Source organism: Symphalangus syndactylus, chromosome 7 (genome assembly GCF_028878055.3).
Source record: "Symphalangus syndactylus isolate Jambi chromosome 7, NHGRI_mSymSyn1-v2.1_pri, whole genome shotgun sequence".
In the NCBI taxonomy this organism is placed as follows: domain Eukaryota; kingdom Metazoa; phylum Chordata; class Mammalia; order Primates; family Hylobatidae; genus Symphalangus; species Symphalangus syndactylus.
Window position 1 is genome coordinate 14700908 of NC_072429.2, and position 16339 is coordinate 14717246.

Sequence of the window (16339 nt, forward strand, 5' to 3'; positions counted from 1 at the left end):
TCTGGCGAGGTGTGGTGTCTCACACCTGTAATCCCAGCACTTTTGGAGGCTGAGGTGGGTGAATTGCTTGAGCTTGGGAGTTCAAGACCAGCCTGGGCAACATGGTGAAATCCATCTCTACAAAAATTGGCTGGGCGTGGTGGGGTGTGATGGTAGCCCCAGCTACTTGGGAGGCTAAAGTGGGAGGATTGCTTGAGCCCAGGAGGTGGAGGTTGCAATGAGCTGAGATCGCACCACTGCACTCCAGCCTGGGCAACAGAGTGAGACCTTGTCTCAAACATGCTACAACGTGAATGGACCGTGAGGATATTATGCTAAGTGACATAAGCCAGTCACAAAAGGACAAATGATGTATGATTCCACTTAATGAGATACCTAGAGTAGTCAAATTCATAGAGACAGAATGGTACTTGCCAGAAGTTGGGAGCTCATAGGGGATGGAGACAGAAATGGGGAGTTATTGTTTGATGGGCACAAAGTTTCTGTTTGGGAAAATGAAGAAGGTGTTGGAGATGGGTGCTGGTGATGGTTGCACAGCAATGTGAATATACTTAATGCCACTGAGCTGTACACTTGAAAATGGTTACAATGATAAATGTTATGTGTATTTTATCACAATTTAAAAAAAAGAAAAGAAGGGCGGCCATGGTGGCTCACGCCTGTAATCCCAGCACTTTTGGAGGCCGAGGCAGGTGGATCATCTGAGGCCAGGAGTTTGAGACCAGCCTGGCCAACATGGTGAAACTCCATCTCTACTAAATATACAAAAATTAGCCAGGTGTGGTGATGCATGTGTGTAGTTCTAGCTACTTGGGAGGCTGAGACAGGAGAATTGCCTGAACCTGGAAGTTGGAGGTTGCAGTGAGCTGAAATCGCGCCACTTCATGGCCAGCCTGGGTGACAGAGCGAGACTTGGTCTCAAAAAAGAAAAAAAAAAAAGATGCAAGGACCCTCCCTTAGAACCCTTGGAGGGAGTACGGCCCTGCCCATGCCTTGATTTCAGACTTCTGGTCTCCAGACGGTACATTTCTGCTGTTGTTTTTTGAAATGGGGTCTCACTGTGTCACCCAGGCTTGAGTGCAGTGGTGAGATCTTGGCTCACTGCATCCTCTGCCTCCTGGGTTCAAGTGATTCTCCTGCCTCAGCTTCCCGAGTAGCTGGGACTACAGGCATGCACTACCACATCTAGTTAATTTTTGTATTTTTTTTTTTTTTTTGAGATGGAGTCTCGCTCTGTTGCCCAGGCTGGAGTGCAGTGGTGCAATCTCGGCTCACTGCAAGCTCCGCCTCCCGGGTTTATGCCAGTCTCCTGCCTCAGCCTCCCAAGTAGCTGGGATTACAGGAGCCTGCCACCACGCCTGGCCAATTTTTTGTATTTTTAGTACAGACGGGGTTTCACCGTGTTAGCCAGGATGGTCTTGATAACCTGACTTCGTGATCTGCCTGCCTCGGCCTGCCAAAGTGCTGGGATTACAGGCATGAGCCACCATGCCCGGCTTAATTTTTGTATTTTTAGTAGAGATGGGTTTTCACTATGTTGGCCAGGCTGGTCTCGATCTCCTGACCTAGTGATTTGCCCGCCCTGGCCTCCCAAAGTGCTGGGATTACAGACGTGAGCCACTGCACCCGGCCAATTTCTGTTGTTTTAAGCCACCAAGTTCTAGGTAATTTGTTGCAGTAGTGATAGGAAATCAATACAGACATGGAGACTGCTGAAGGGAAATGAGGCAGAAATGGAACAGAAGGTTCTCATAGAGAAGCCCAGGTGGATGAGATACATCGTTATAAAAGCGGAAGTGGGGCTATGAGTGAGGTTGGGACTGAGGTAAAGGTATGTTCCCTTAGTGGTACAAGCCTTCGTGAGCCTAGTACTCCCATGGCGGTTTTGTCTGTTTTTTATTTTTATTTTTATTTATTTTTATTATTTTATTTTATTATTATTATTTTTTTTGAGACAGAGTCTTGCTTTGTCACCCAGGCTGGAGTGCAGTGGCGCGATCTCGGCTCACTGCAAGCTCCACCTCCTGGGTTCACGCCATTCTCCTGCCTCAGCCTCCCGGGTAGCTGGGACTACAGGCGCCCGCCACCACGCCCGGCTAATTTTTTGTATTTTTAGTAGAGACGGGGTTTCATCGTGTTAGCCAGGATGGTCTTGGTCTCCCGACCTCGTGATCCGCCCGCTTCGGACTCCCAAAGTGCTGGGATTACAGGTGTGAGCCACCACGCCCGGCCTTGTCTGTTTTTTAAGAGACAGTGTCTCACTCTGTTGCCCAGGCTGGAGTGCAATTGTGCAATCATAACTCAATGCAGCCTCAAACTCCTGGGCTCAAGCGATCCTCCCACTTCACTCTCCCAGGTAGTTAGGACTATAGGCACATGCCCAGCTAATTTTAAAATTTTTTTGTAGGGAGCAGGTCTCACAATATTGCCTAGGCTGGTCTCAAACTTCTGGGTTCAAGTAATCCTCCCACCTCGGCCCCCAGAAGCAGTAGGATTGTAGGTGTGAGCCATTGCACCTGGCTCCCATGATGGTTGTAATGGTGAATGGCCAATTACAGCAATCCCAGCTGGATAAGGGCATGAGGATCCCAAGCCTCACATCCCTCAGGATGAAGGTGTGGGACATCCTACAAGACAAGCCATCGAGAATAGCAGAAGTGTTAAGTCAAGGGTGTGAGGAACCTAGAACACTCAGAGAGGAAGATGATGAATATGATTATGTATAGCCTTGAGACCACTGCAGCAACAGGGGCTGAAGCTCATCCCTCTACCCTCCTCCTCTAAGTTTTGTGCTAGAAATTGTGACAGAATGAAGTTAATGTAAGATGTGAGGAGACCTGAGTAGTGCGTGGCATGATCTGTAACAGACACCGTTAATGCTCCACCCAGATCCCTGTTTATAAATTCCTCCTTCCCTGGCTTTCAGGTGTCCTCCTTTCTTTTTTTTTTTTTTGAGACGTAATCTCACTCTGTCGCCCAGGCTGGAGTGCAGTGGCGCGATCTCCGCTCACTGCAAGCTCTGCCTCCCGGGTTCACGCCATTCTCCTGCCTCAGCGTCCCGAGTAGCTGGAACTACAGGCACCCACCATCATGCTCGGCTAATTTTTTTGGTATTTTTAGAAGAGACGGGGTTTCACCGTGTTAGCCAGGATGGTGTCGATCACCTGACTTCGTGATCCGCCCGCCTCGGCCTCCCAAAGTGTTGGGATTACAGGCCTGAGTCACCGAGCCCGGCCTCAGGTGCTCTCCTTTCTAATGGCCCATACCAACTACAGTCAGCCCTCTGCACCTGCAGGATCTGCCTCCACTCACAGATAAAAAATACTGAAAAAACAGCAACAATACAATAAAAAATACAAATTAAAAAATACACCTCCTGGCCCAGCACGGTGGCTCATGCCTGTAATCCCAGCACTTTGGGAGGCTAAGGTGGGTGGATGACCTGAGGTGGGGAATTCGAAACCAGCCTGACCAACATGGAGAAACCCTGTCTTTACTAAAAACACAAAAAATTAGCCAGCATGGTGGCACATGCCTGTAATCCCTTGGGAGGCTGAGGCAGGAGAATCGCTTGAACCCGGGAGGTGGAGGTTGTGGCGAGCAGAGATCGTGCCATTGCACTCCAGCCTGGGCAACAAGAGCGAAATTCTGTCTCAAAAAACAAAACACAACAAACACCTCCTTTCTCCAGCTGTGGCCAAGGTGCTCAGTCCTTCTGAGGAAGCTGAGGCTATGTTGGGGTGAGGCCTTCACTTCATCTGGTGACCAGCAATGTGCCAGCAGGGCCCACCCCACACTTGTGGCATTATGGCTTCTGTCTCCAAGCTCAGCTGCATCATCTACCGGGACCTCATGCTGCACAATGATGACGAGGTGACCATCACAGAGCATAAGGACCAAGGTGCTCAGGAAAGCAGCTGGCGTAAATGTGGAACGTTTTTGGCCTGGCTTGTTGGCAAAGGCCCAGGCCAATGTCGACATCGGAAGCCTCATCTGCAATGCAGGGGCTGGAGGACCTGCTCTAGGAGGTGGTGCTGCACCAGTAGGAGGTCCTGCCCCCTGCACCACTGCTGAGAAGAAAGTGGAAGCAAAGAAAAGAGAATCTGAGGAGGCTGATGAGGACATAGACTTTGGTCTTTTTGATGAAATCTCTTTTGTAACATGAACCCAAAAGTATCTAAGACAGGTCTCAATCAATTTTACATAGCGTTTACATAGTATTAGGTGTTACAGTATAGGTAATCTACAGATGATTTAAAGTGTATGGGGGATGTGCATAGGTTATATGTAAATACTGTGCCCTTTTATAAAAGGGACTTGAGCATCTGAGGGTTTTAGTATCTGTGGGAATCCTGGAACCAATCCGCAGATACCAAGGGAAGAATTCACTCTTTTTTTTTTTTTGAGATGGAGTCTTGCTCTGTCACCCAGGCTGGAGTGCAGTGGCATAATCTCAGCTCACTGCAACCCCCGCTTCCCAGGTTCAAGTGATTCTCCTGCCTCAGTCTCCTGAGTAGCTGAGATTACAGGCACCTGCCACCACACCCGGCTACTTTTTGTATTTTTAGTAGAGACAGGTTTCCCCATGTTGGCTGGTCTCGAACTCCTAACCTCAGGCGATCTGCCCACCTCGGCCTCCCAAAGTGCTGGGATTACAGGTGTGAGCCCCCACGCCTGACCTGGAGAGACTTTACTCTCTTTGGAGGTTGCCCTCCTACTGGTGCTACTGTGCCTGAAGGCACAGAGGGCCAGAGCTGCCTGGGAATTGACTGACCAACCTTGCCTCAGGCCAAGAACAAACTCTGGGGAGGAACTTGCATTCTGGAGCACCCACGCAGGATCAGGCTCAAGCTCCCCTTTGTGGAATTCTGCCTGAGACCACAACTCTTCGCAGCTCTTTCCCCTTTCCTTTCTGGCTTCTCCCTCACCCTGTGGGTTTCTCCTGGGAGCACAGAAGCCCTTGTATAGTATCCTCATCTCACAGTCTGCTTCTGGGGAACCCAACCCCAGGCAGGGAAGAAAATGTCTTGACTTGCCCAGTTATAATCTGGCACCTTTATCTTTTAGCTGTTTCATGTCAAATGCGGGGATCTTCTCTTATGGAACATTTTGGGGGTTGCTGTTGTCCCTGGAGAGAACAGACACCCCCTCTGGCTAGCTGACTGAAGCCTCTTCCCCTTTGAATCTCCAGCTGCCTGAAGTGTATGCCTCAGGGAACACTTGTTTGGATCACCTTGCCCCTCCACGTGATCCTCTTGGTCCTCCACTATTTCAAGACAGTCTTGTTGTGGAATCCATAGCTGATCCACACAAAACATGCATCTTCGTCCCTCAGAAACTTGCAAGTCCAGGCCTTCCCAGGATAGGTCCTTTTCCTCTCCTGCCACACACTGTTCTCACTCAGCCTTTGGCCCACAGACTTGTCAGAGGTGCTTGAACCAGAACGACTCCGTGTTGAATAGTGGATGGCTGGAATAAAGATGAGACCTGCTGGGTTGCATTCCCAGGAGGTTAGGTATTCTTAGTCACAGGATGAGACAGGAGGTCAGCAGGACAAGATACAGGTCATAAAGACCCTGCGGATACAATAGGATGCAATGATGAAGCTGGCCAAGACCTGCGAAATCCAAGATGGTGATGAAAGCGACATCTAGTCATCCTCACTGCTCATTATACACAAATTATAATACATTAGCATGCTGAAAGACACTCCTACCAGTGCCATGACAGTTCACAAATGCCATGGTAATGTCCAGAAATTACCCTATAAAGTGGGAGGGGCTGGGTGCTGTGGCTCACACCTGTAATCTCAGCAATTTGGGAGGCTGAGGCAGGCAGATCACCTGAGGTCGGGAGTTGAGACCAGCCTGACCAACATGGAGAAACCCTGTCTCTATTAAAAATACAAAATTAGCCGGGTGTGGTGGTAAACACCTGTAATCCCAGCTACTCCGGAGGCTGAGGCAGGAGAATCGCTTGAACCCAGGAGGCAGAGGTTTCGGTGAGCCAAGATCATGCCTTTGCACTCCAGCCTGGGCAACAAGAGCGAAACTCCGTCTCAAAAAAAAAAAAGGAAACCCTCGATTCCAGGAAATCCCTGTCCCTTTCCTGGAAAACTCATGAATAATCCACTCCTTATTTAACATATAATCAAAAATTAACTGTAAATGTACTTAGGCAAGCACCTCATACTCTGCTCTGTTTATGGAGTAGCCATTCTTCTGTTTCTTTACTCCTCTAATAAGCTTGCTTTCACTTTATGAACTTGCCCAAATTCTTTCTTGCACAAGATCCAAGAACCCTCTCTTAGGGTCTGGATTGGGCCCCTTTGGCGTAACAGACTTAATTTTTCAGACATGAAGGAAGAACAAGTCCTTATGTTCCCCAAACTCTAGGGGATATATATCAGTATCTCAGAGTGGTTCTCTGGAGGCCCCTTGAAGCACACACGGACAGCACTGGGAAGAATTCTCTAAATCCTCTCCCATCTCTGCAATCAGTCTCCAAGCCTCTCCTGTGCACTCTCAAAGTGGGCGATGAGCTGATTAGCTGGCAGAACTGGTGTTTCCGTAACCTTCTTTGGAAGGCTGTTGGTCTTCCAACTTGATCTAAGGCTTTGCATTAAAATAGTTCTATTGTTTTCAGCTTTGGTGCCACAGCTGACACTCAGGATTGAAAGAGTCTCATTTTAACATCCTGCTGCATAGACAAGATGCCTTGTACACATACTTTGCTCCAAGTTCAGTCATTCTGAGCCCCTGCTGGTTACAGAGCTCCTGGAGTAGAGAGAAAAAAGGCAGAAGGCAGGCAAATGACTCTCCCATTCAGATGGGGGAAAGCAGAATAAGGCCATCAGCACAAAGCCATACCTGAATATACAAACAAAATCCATTGGGCTTAATATCTGAAACCTCAGTCATACAAATTCCATGTTTTTGCAGCTAGAATCTAGTTCATCAAGAAATCTCTAGACAACGTCATCCCTTTGCCTGCTGTCCACTACCTTGTTTCTTCAGAATAGGATATGTGGAAATACTTATGATATTCCTTAGGATAAATTTCTCAATACAGTTATGTGTCACTTAATGACAGGAATACATTCTGAGATGCACATCGTTTGGGAATTTCGTCATTGTATGAACATCATAGAGTGCACTTACACAAACCTAGATGGTATTGCCTACTGCATACCTAGATGACGTGGTACAGCAAGCTTGTCCAACCCGTGGACAAGCTTGTGAAAGCTGCCCAACACAAATTCATAAACTTAAAAAACATTATGAGATTTCCTGGTGATTTTCTTTCTTTTTTTTTTTTTTTAAGCTCATCAGCTGTCGTTAGTGTTAGTGTATTTTACGTGTGGCCCAAGACAATTCTTCCAATGCAGCCCACGGAAGCCGAAAGATTAGAAACCTCTGTGGTACAGCCTATAGCTGCTAGGCTGCAAATCTGTACAGCATGTTACTGTCCTGAATACAGTAGGTAATTGTAATACAATGGTAAGAATGTGTACATCTAAACATAGAGAAGGTACAGTAAAAATACCATACAAAAGATAAAAAATGCTACACCAGCATAGCTCACTTACCATGAATGAAGCTTGCAGGACTGGAAGTTGCTCTGGGTGAGTCATGAGTGAGGGGTGACTGAATATGAAGGCCTAGTGGTATACATTACTGTACACTACAATAAGACATTAATGTAAACTACTATAATTATAATGATTTGATGAGTCAAGGTGGACTTTTTTCATGTGGAAAGGGAAGGTATATAGAATATCTTACACTGAAGATCTAACAGTCATGGGGTCATTTGTGCCACCTGAAGTCAGTTAGATATAAGACCATAAAAGAGACAATTAATCTATAATAAATATCAATAATTAAAAGAAAAATCTGGTCTCTAGTCTCTCCTAGTCATTCACAAAACAAGAACAATAAAGTCAATCTATAATCTAAAAAATAAAAATTGTAACTATATACTACATGACTCAGATCACTGGCAAATGCCTCTCAAGACTTAATTTTTTTTTTTTTTCAGACAGAGTCTTGCTCTGTCTCCCAGACTGGAGTGCAGTGGCGTGATTTTGGCTAACTGCAACCCTCCACCTCCTGGGTTTCAGCAACTTTCCTGCCTCAGCCTCCTGAGTAGCTGGGATTACAGGTGTGTGCCACCATGCCCAGGTAATTTTTGTATTTTTAGTAGATACAGGGTTTCAATATGTTGGCCAGGCTGGTCTTGAATTCCTGACCACAAGTGATTTGCCCACTTCAGCCTCCCAAAGTGCTAGGATTACACGTGTGAGCCATTGTGCCTGGCCAAGACTTAAAATAAATATATATATATTTTGAGACGGAGTCTCGCTCTTTCGCTAGGCTGGAATGCAGTGGTGTGATGTTGGCTCACTGCAACCTCCGCCTCCTGGGTTCAAGCAATTCTCTTGCCTCAGTCTCCCGAGTAGCTGGGACTACACGCACGTGCCACCACACCCAGCTAATTTTTGTATTTTTAGTAGAGACGGGGTTTCACCATGTTGGCCTGGATGGTCTTGATCTCTTGACCTCGTGATCTGCCCACCTCGGCCTCCCAAAGTACTGGGATTGCAGGCATAAGTCACCGCACCTGGTGACTTAAAGTATTTTTAAAGATCTAACAACTTTAAAACTTTATTTTCACAAACTTTATAAACACAGTATACTTAAGCTACACTAAATTTACTTTTCTTTCTCAATAATAAATTAACTGAACCTTAACTGTAATTTTTTTTGCTTTATAAACTTTTTAATTTTTAAAATCTTTTTTGACTTTTGTAATAACACTTAGCTTAAAACATAAACACGGCCAGGCGTGTTGGCTCACACCTGTAATCCCAGCACTTTAGGAGACCAAGGCGGGTGGGTCACAAGGTCAAGAGATTGAGACTATCCTGGCCAACATGGTGAAACCCCGTCTCTACTAAAAATACAAAAAGCCGGTGTGGTGGCGGGCGTCTGTAGTCCCAGCTACTTGGGATGCTGAGGCAGGAGAATGGCGTGAACCCGGGAGGCGGAGCTTGCAGTGAGCCGAGATTGTGCCATTGCACTCCAGCCTGGGTGACAGAGTAAGACTCCGTCTCAAAAATAAATAAATAAATAAATAAATAAACAAACAAACACATGGTACAGCTGCACAAAAACATTTTCTTTCTTTATATCCTTATTCTATAAGCTCTGTTCTATTTAAAAAATTTTTTGTCTTTGTTTCTACTTTTCATACATTTTTTGTTAAAAAGTAAGACACAAACACACACATTAGCCAAGGCCCACATAGGGTCAGGATCGTCAATATCACTGTTTTCCAATTTCCATATCTTGTACCACTGGAAGGTCTTCAGGAGCAATAACGTACATGGAGCTGTCATCTCCTATGATAACAATGCCTTCTTCTGGAATACGTCCCGAAGGACCTGCCTGAGACTGTTTTACAGTTAACTTTTTTTTGTTAATAAGTAGTACAGTCTAAAATAATGATAAAAGGCTGGGTGCAGGGGCTCACGCCTGTAAATCCTAGCACTTTGGGAGGCCAAGGTGGGAGGATCACTTGAGGTCAGGGGTTTGAGACCAGCCTGGCCAACATGGTGAAACCCCGACTCTACCAAAAATACAAAAATTAGCTGGTGTGGTGGCATGCACCTGCAATCCCAGCTACTCGAGAGGCTGAGGCAGGAGAATCGCTTGAACCTGGGAGGCGGAGGCTGAAGTGAGCCAAGATTGTGCCACTGCACTCCAACCTGGACAACAGAGCAAGATACTGTCTTAAAAAGAAAAAGAAAAGAAAAAAAAATATATATGTATATATACAAATATATAGTAAATACATAAACCAGTAAGAGTCATTTATTATCACTATCAAATATTATGTACTATATAAAATTGTATGTGCAATGCTTTTATGCGACTGGCAGGGCAGTATGTCTGTTTATACCAGCATTGCCACAAACATGTGACTAATGGATTGCAATATGACATTATAATGTCACTAGGTGATAGGAATTTTTCAGCTCCATTATAATCTTATGGGACCACTGTTGCACAGGTGGTCCATTGTTGACTGAAATGCTATTATGCAGCGCGCGACTGTCCTTGGAGTTCTCCATGCTGTTTAGAGCTTCTAGAAAGGCTTGGGATAGGCTCTGGCCCAAAGAGTTCGCACCACGATTGCTGAATTCTGCACTGCCTGAGAGAGTGACAAGCAAGCATGAAGGCATGAGCTGTGAGGGACAATGATCTGTTTAGAAAAATATGAGGAGCCAGAACATGAAGTGGGAGAAAGTAGCAGAAAATGAGATTAGAAAGGTATATTGAGGCAGGGTGCGGTAGCTCACATCTGGAATCCCAGCAGTTTAGGAGGCCGAGGCGGGCGGATCACCTGAGGTCAGTAGTTTGAGACCACCTTGGCCAATGTTGTGAAACACCATCTTTACTAAAGACACAAAAATTAGCCAGGCATGGTGGCGTGTGCCTGTAATCCCACCTACTTGGGAGGCTGAAGCAGGAGAATCGCTTGAACCTGGGAGGCTGAAGTTGCAGTGAGCCGAGATCATGCCACTTCACTCCAGCCTGGGCCACAGGTTGAGATTCTGTCTCAAAAAAAAAAAAAAAAAAAAGCAAACGAAAAATAAACAAACAAAAGAAAAAACAAGAAAGGTGTATTGAAGTCAGATTGTTAAAAGCCCTTTAGTAGCATGGAGCTACCTGAGTAGAGAGTGGGACAAATAGATTGGCTATCTGATGGTTATTTTAACTGGTATGTCTTTGGTCAGTACTGAGGGGAGATTTTTGTTTTTTGAGACGGAGTTTTGCTCTTGTCGCCCAGGCTGGAGTGCAATGGCACAATTAGCTCACTGCAACCTCCACCTCCTGGTTTCAAGTGATTCTCTTGCCTCAGCCCCCCAAGTAGCTGGGATTACAAGAATGCGCCACCATGCCCGGCTAATTTTTTGTATTTTTAGTTGAGACGGGGTTTCTCCATGTTGGTCAGGCTGGTCTCAAACTCCTGATCTCAGGTGATCCACCCGCCTCGGCCTCCCAAAATGCTGGGGTTATAGGCATGAGCCACCGCACCCAGCTGAAGGGATATATTTTTCAAGTCCAATTCTTTCACATCTATGACCAGGAATTCTTGGCAGATGTTTAGTCTTGTTCGACATGGCAAACTTGAGATTCTAGCCCTCAGGGTACCAGGCCCTTTCTGTAGTCACCACAGTGCTCTAGAGTAGTGATCTTCAACCTTTTGTGTTTATGTACCCCCAGAAGAAATTTGAAAATTATGTAATTACTCATTTCTTAAATTGACATCTAAAATGTTTCAGCGTAAATTTAAATCGTTGAAAATAATATAACTTTCTGCGTATTTATAAGTATTGAAATTTAAAAATAAAATAGTTCCATTATCTTCACAATGAAATCTAAATGTAATAGCAATTTTATGTCATTGTCCTTTTAAAATTATATAAAAAGTTCTTTTCTAATAGGTGGAAATCTTTTTTTTTTTTTTTTATAGTTTTAGTAGAGGCGGGGTTTCAATATGTTGGCCAGGCTGGTCTCAAACTCCTGACCTCAGGTGATCCACCCACCTCGGCCTCCCAAAGTGCTGGGATTACAGGCGTCAGCCACTGCGCCCGGCCAGGTGGAAATCTTATACCATTCTTTTTTTTGTCCCTGAACTTATATTTCCATTCCATTTTCCCCAAAGATTTTTATCCTGTTTTTAAATATCCTATTATTTATGTTTGAAACTTTTTTTTTTTTTGAGCTAGAGTCTCGCTCTTTCTCCTAGGCTGAAGTGCGGTGGCATGATCTTGACGCACTGCAACCTCTGCCTCCTGAGTTCAAGTGATTCTCCTGCCTCAACCTCTGCAGTAGCTGGAACTACAGGCGTCTGCCACCACATCCAGCTACTTTTTGTATTTTTAGTAGAGACAGGGTTTCGCCATGTTGGCCAGGCTGGTCTTGAACTTCTGGCCTCAAGTGATCTGCCTGCCACTGTGCCTGGTCACAATTTTCTTTTGTGTTGTAATTCTATTTTCTGTGATCGCAGCCTCTAAATGTTAGCCAAAAAATCCTCCTGGATCAAGTTATTATAATCATTATTAAACACTACACATCAAGCAATAAAATTAAAATTTTGGCAATGATTAAACATAGACATAGAATTATATTAGAGCTACATCTTTTACATTGATCAATAATTTTTTTCTTTTTCTTTTTTTTTTTTTGAGACAGAGTCTCGCTCTGTCACCAGGGCTGCTGTGCAGTGGCAGAGTCTCGGCTCACTGCAACCTCCATCTCCCAGGCTCAAGCAATTCTTCTGCCTCAGCCTCGTGAGTAGCTGGGATTACAGGCATACGCCACCACACCTGCCTAATTTTTGTATATTTAGTAGAGACGGGATTTCACCATGTTGGCCAGGCTGGTCTCGAATTCCTGACCTCAGGTAATCTGCCCGCCTCAGCCTCCAAAAATGCTGGGATTACAGGCGTAAGCCACCGCGCCCGGCCAATAAATCATTTTTAAAAGTTTACATATCTGTGTATAAATATTACTTGTTGCTGGAATGAGACAGAAGGAATTCTGCATCAACTTTATTTTTAGGTTTTATTTTTATAGATGTTAGCACTTATATTAGTCTGTTCTCACACTGCTATAAAAAATACCTGAAAATGCCGGGCGCGGTGGCTCAAGCCTGTAATCCCAGCACTTTGGGAGGCTGAGGCGGGCGGATCACGAGGTCAGGAGATCAAGACCATCCTGGCTAACACGGTGAAACCCTGTCTCTACTAAAAATACAAAAAATTAGCCGGGCGTGTTGGCGGGCGCCTGTAGTCCCAGCTCCTCGGGAGGCTGAGGCAGGAGAATGGCTTGAACCCGGGAGGCGGAGCTTGCAGTGAGCCGAGATCGCGCCACTGCACTCCAGCCTGGGTGACACAGCAAGACTCCGTCTCAAAAAAAAAAAAAAAAAAAAATACCTGAAACTGGGTAATTTATGAAGAAAAGAGGTTTAATGGGCTCATCTGTTCTGCAGGCTGCACAGGAAGCATGATGCTGGCATTTGCTCAGCTTCCGGGAAGGTCTCAGGAAACTTACAGTCATGGCAGAAGACTAAGGGAGAGGCGGTGTCTTACATTGCCAGAGTAGGAGGAAGAGAGAGGGGAGGTGCCACACACTTAAACAACCAGATCTCAGGAGAACTCTATCACCGAAGGGTTAGTGCTAAACCATTCATGAAGAATCCACCCTCATGATCCAATACCTCCCACCAGGCCCTACCTCCAACATTTGGGATTACAATTGAGCATGACATTTGGGTGAGGACACAGATCCAAACCATATCAATACTTAGAAGACTTGTTCATATATGAATGAAAGTTGTCTTATAGCAATGCTACTCAACTTTTTTGGATTCTTTCCAAGTTATCATGTCAAAAATTACATAGTAATCTCTCAGCAAAATTATTTTTTATCATAAAACGCAATTCAATCCTCCTCCAATTTTGCTGGGAGCAAAGTACTGGAAACCACTTGACTAGTAGAAGGATTTTTATTTATTTATTTTGAGACGGAGTTTCACTTTTGTTGCCCAGGCTGGAGTGCAATGGCGCAGTCTTGGCTCACTGCAACCTCCGCCTCCCGGGTTCAAGTGATTCTCCTGCCTTAGCCTCCCTAGTAGCTGGGATTACAGGCACCCACCATCACGCCCAGCTAATTTTCTATATTTTTAGTAGAGATAGGGTATCACCATGTTGGCTAGGCTGGTGTCAAACTCCTGACCTCAGGTAATCCACCCACCTCGGCCTCCCAAAGTGCTGGGATTACAGACATGAACCACTGCGCCTGGCCAATGTTTTTTTTTTTTATATATATAGTCACTGGAGAAATTCATTTTCTCAATTTCTGGGGAGCATGCCAAAATGGCTTTACTAATATTTACTAAATGATGATTAAGTATACCTGTGTAGTACAGACAACCCTATATGCTTAGCAAATTCTCCTTCATTTCCCTTTTTTGGGGTATATAGTTTTGAAAAGTACATTGTGCAGGCTCCCTTGCAGCTTCTAGGGCCACGTGCATAAGAACTGACCAATGAACAATGAGCAGGAAGAATGTACTTCTGCGATTCGGCAGTCACTCACTGACGAGCCTCCCCTGTATGCCTGCTCTTCCCCAGCAACGCTGGACACCATAAATTCCAGATGGTATAACTATAACATGGAGGGCTCATGGACTCAGATTGGACTTCCCATGAAAAAGATGTTTTAAGCCACCATGTTTCTAGGGAGCGGACACGTAGTGTCAGTTTTCCCAAGCTGAGCTACATTTCCCTGAATTATTTTCCTCTGTGTTTCTGTTTAAAGCCACTAGAGAGACTGTCGTGCAGGATTTGGAGCATGGAGGTGAAGCATTAGTCATTCTGCGGCCCATATACATTGCTGGTGATCAGCTGACTCCCTGCTTGGTGTGAGGTAGTGGCTTGGTCTGTAATTGCTCTGTCTTCCCTTCGATCCTCCCTCAGCTCCTCTGATTCCTGGGCCATATGTGTGTTTCACTCTGTGACAATGGGCTCCAGCCTCTGCATGACACCCATATCACCCAGATCAGAGGGGACAAGCACTCATATAAGTTTCAGTCCGCCTGTCCTCATGGGCTTCCATTCGTGCCAATGTCTGCTCCCTTCCACTTCATATCCATCTTCTCTGACTAACTGACTCTTCAGATCCAGCAGTGGCTGTGAAGACAATAGCCTTACAGAGATGGCTTAACTAGATTTACAATTATAGAAGGTCAACTCCTTGGAAAAAAATCCCATAATATACTCTTGGTTCTAATTCTTTGGCTGAATTTTGACTGACATGCAGGGTTAATCTGCTACCGTGACACGGCATATTCTTTTTTTGAGAGGGTCTTGCTCTGTTGCCCAGGCTGGAGTACGGTGGGTGTGATCTCAGCTCACTGTGGCCTTGACCTCCCAGGCTCAAGCGATCCTCCCACCTCAGCTTCCCCAGTAGCTGGGACTACAGGCACACACTACCGGTCCTGAATAATTTTGTATTTTTTTGTAGAGACGGGGTTTTGCCATGTTGCCCAGGCTGGTCTTGTATTCCTGGGCTCAAGCAATCCTCCTGCCTCGGCTTCCCAAAGTGCTGGGATTATAGGCGTGAGGCACTGTGCCTGGCCAGCATATTCTATTCTAATACAACTTGTCTCTACTCTTTAACTTGGAGGTATATTATTTAACCTGATAAACTCAAAAAGGGTTGGAAAAATACAAATATTAATTTTAATACATGTTTGCAAACAAATTAACTGATGAAATGTTTTTAGGTGCTTTAAATATACCTTCCTTAAAGTCATGGAACTAAAGATTTAACTCACCTAAAATCAATTATTGGTAAAGCCAGTCCTTAATAACAAACAGCTAAATTAGACTCTGTAAGAAAAAGTTGACTCTAAAAGAAAAATTAGACTCTGTAAGAAAAATGTGCTAACAATGTATTTCATAGTTATCCTTTTTTCTGGGTTCTATAGATAGAGGGATAAGGTACGGAGCCTGGTCATGTGGTTAAAATAGGGTGCTACCACCTCTAATATTTCTTTTCTTTTTTTTTTGAGACAGGGTTTCACTTTGTCACGTGGGCTGGAGTGCAGTGGAGTGATCTCAGCTCACTGCAACCTCTGCCTCCCAGGTTCGAGTGATTCTCCTGTCTCAGCCTCTGGAGTAGCTGGGACTACAGGCATGCGCCACCATGCCTGGTTAATTTTTGTGTTTTTTTTTTTTGGTAGAGACAGGGTTTCATCATATTGGCGAGGCTGGTCTTGAACTCCTGGCCTCAAGTGATCCACCTGCCTCCACCTCCCAAAATGCGGGGATTCAGGCGTGAGCCACCGTGCCCAGACAAATTTCTTACCAATACTATGTTTCACAATATTCCCCCTCAAGAAAATTCATTCTTGGATATTAGCTGGAAATGAGTTAGTCAAAATTTCACTACACTATCCCTCTTTATAATGTATCTAAATTCAGAAAACTCTTCAAAGGTTAAAATATACCATTTAAAAATGTCACTCTTGGCCAGGCATGATGGCTCATGCCTGTAATCCCAGCACTTTGGGAGGCCGAGGCAGGCAGATCACTTGAGGTCAGGCATTTGAGACCAGCCTGGCCAACATGCCAAACCCTGTCTCTACTAAAAATACAAAATGGGCTGGGCGTGGTGGCGTGCGCCTGTAATCCCAGCTACTCGGGAGGCCAAGGCAAGAGAATCCCTTGAACCTGGGAGGCAGAGATTGCAGTGAGCTGACA

At 45.2% G+C, this 16339-nt stretch overlaps 1 long non-coding RNA gene and 1 pseudogene across 1 annotated transcript; both read left to right on the forward strand.

The window, feature by feature from the left end:
- Positions 1-3807: 3807 nt before the first annotated feature.
- LOC129485706 (large ribosomal subunit protein P1-like) lies at positions 3808-4165 on the forward strand (annotated as a pseudogene).
- A 6019-nt stretch (positions 4166-10184) lies between these two features.
- On the forward strand, positions 10185-14529 carry LOC129485680 (uncharacterized). Its single transcript, XR_008658765.2, has 3 exons — positions 10185-10251; positions 12264-12361; positions 14394-14529. It is a non-coding gene; the product is annotated as an uncharacterized lncRNA (long non-coding RNA).
- Positions 14530-16339: the final 1810 nt, after the last annotated feature.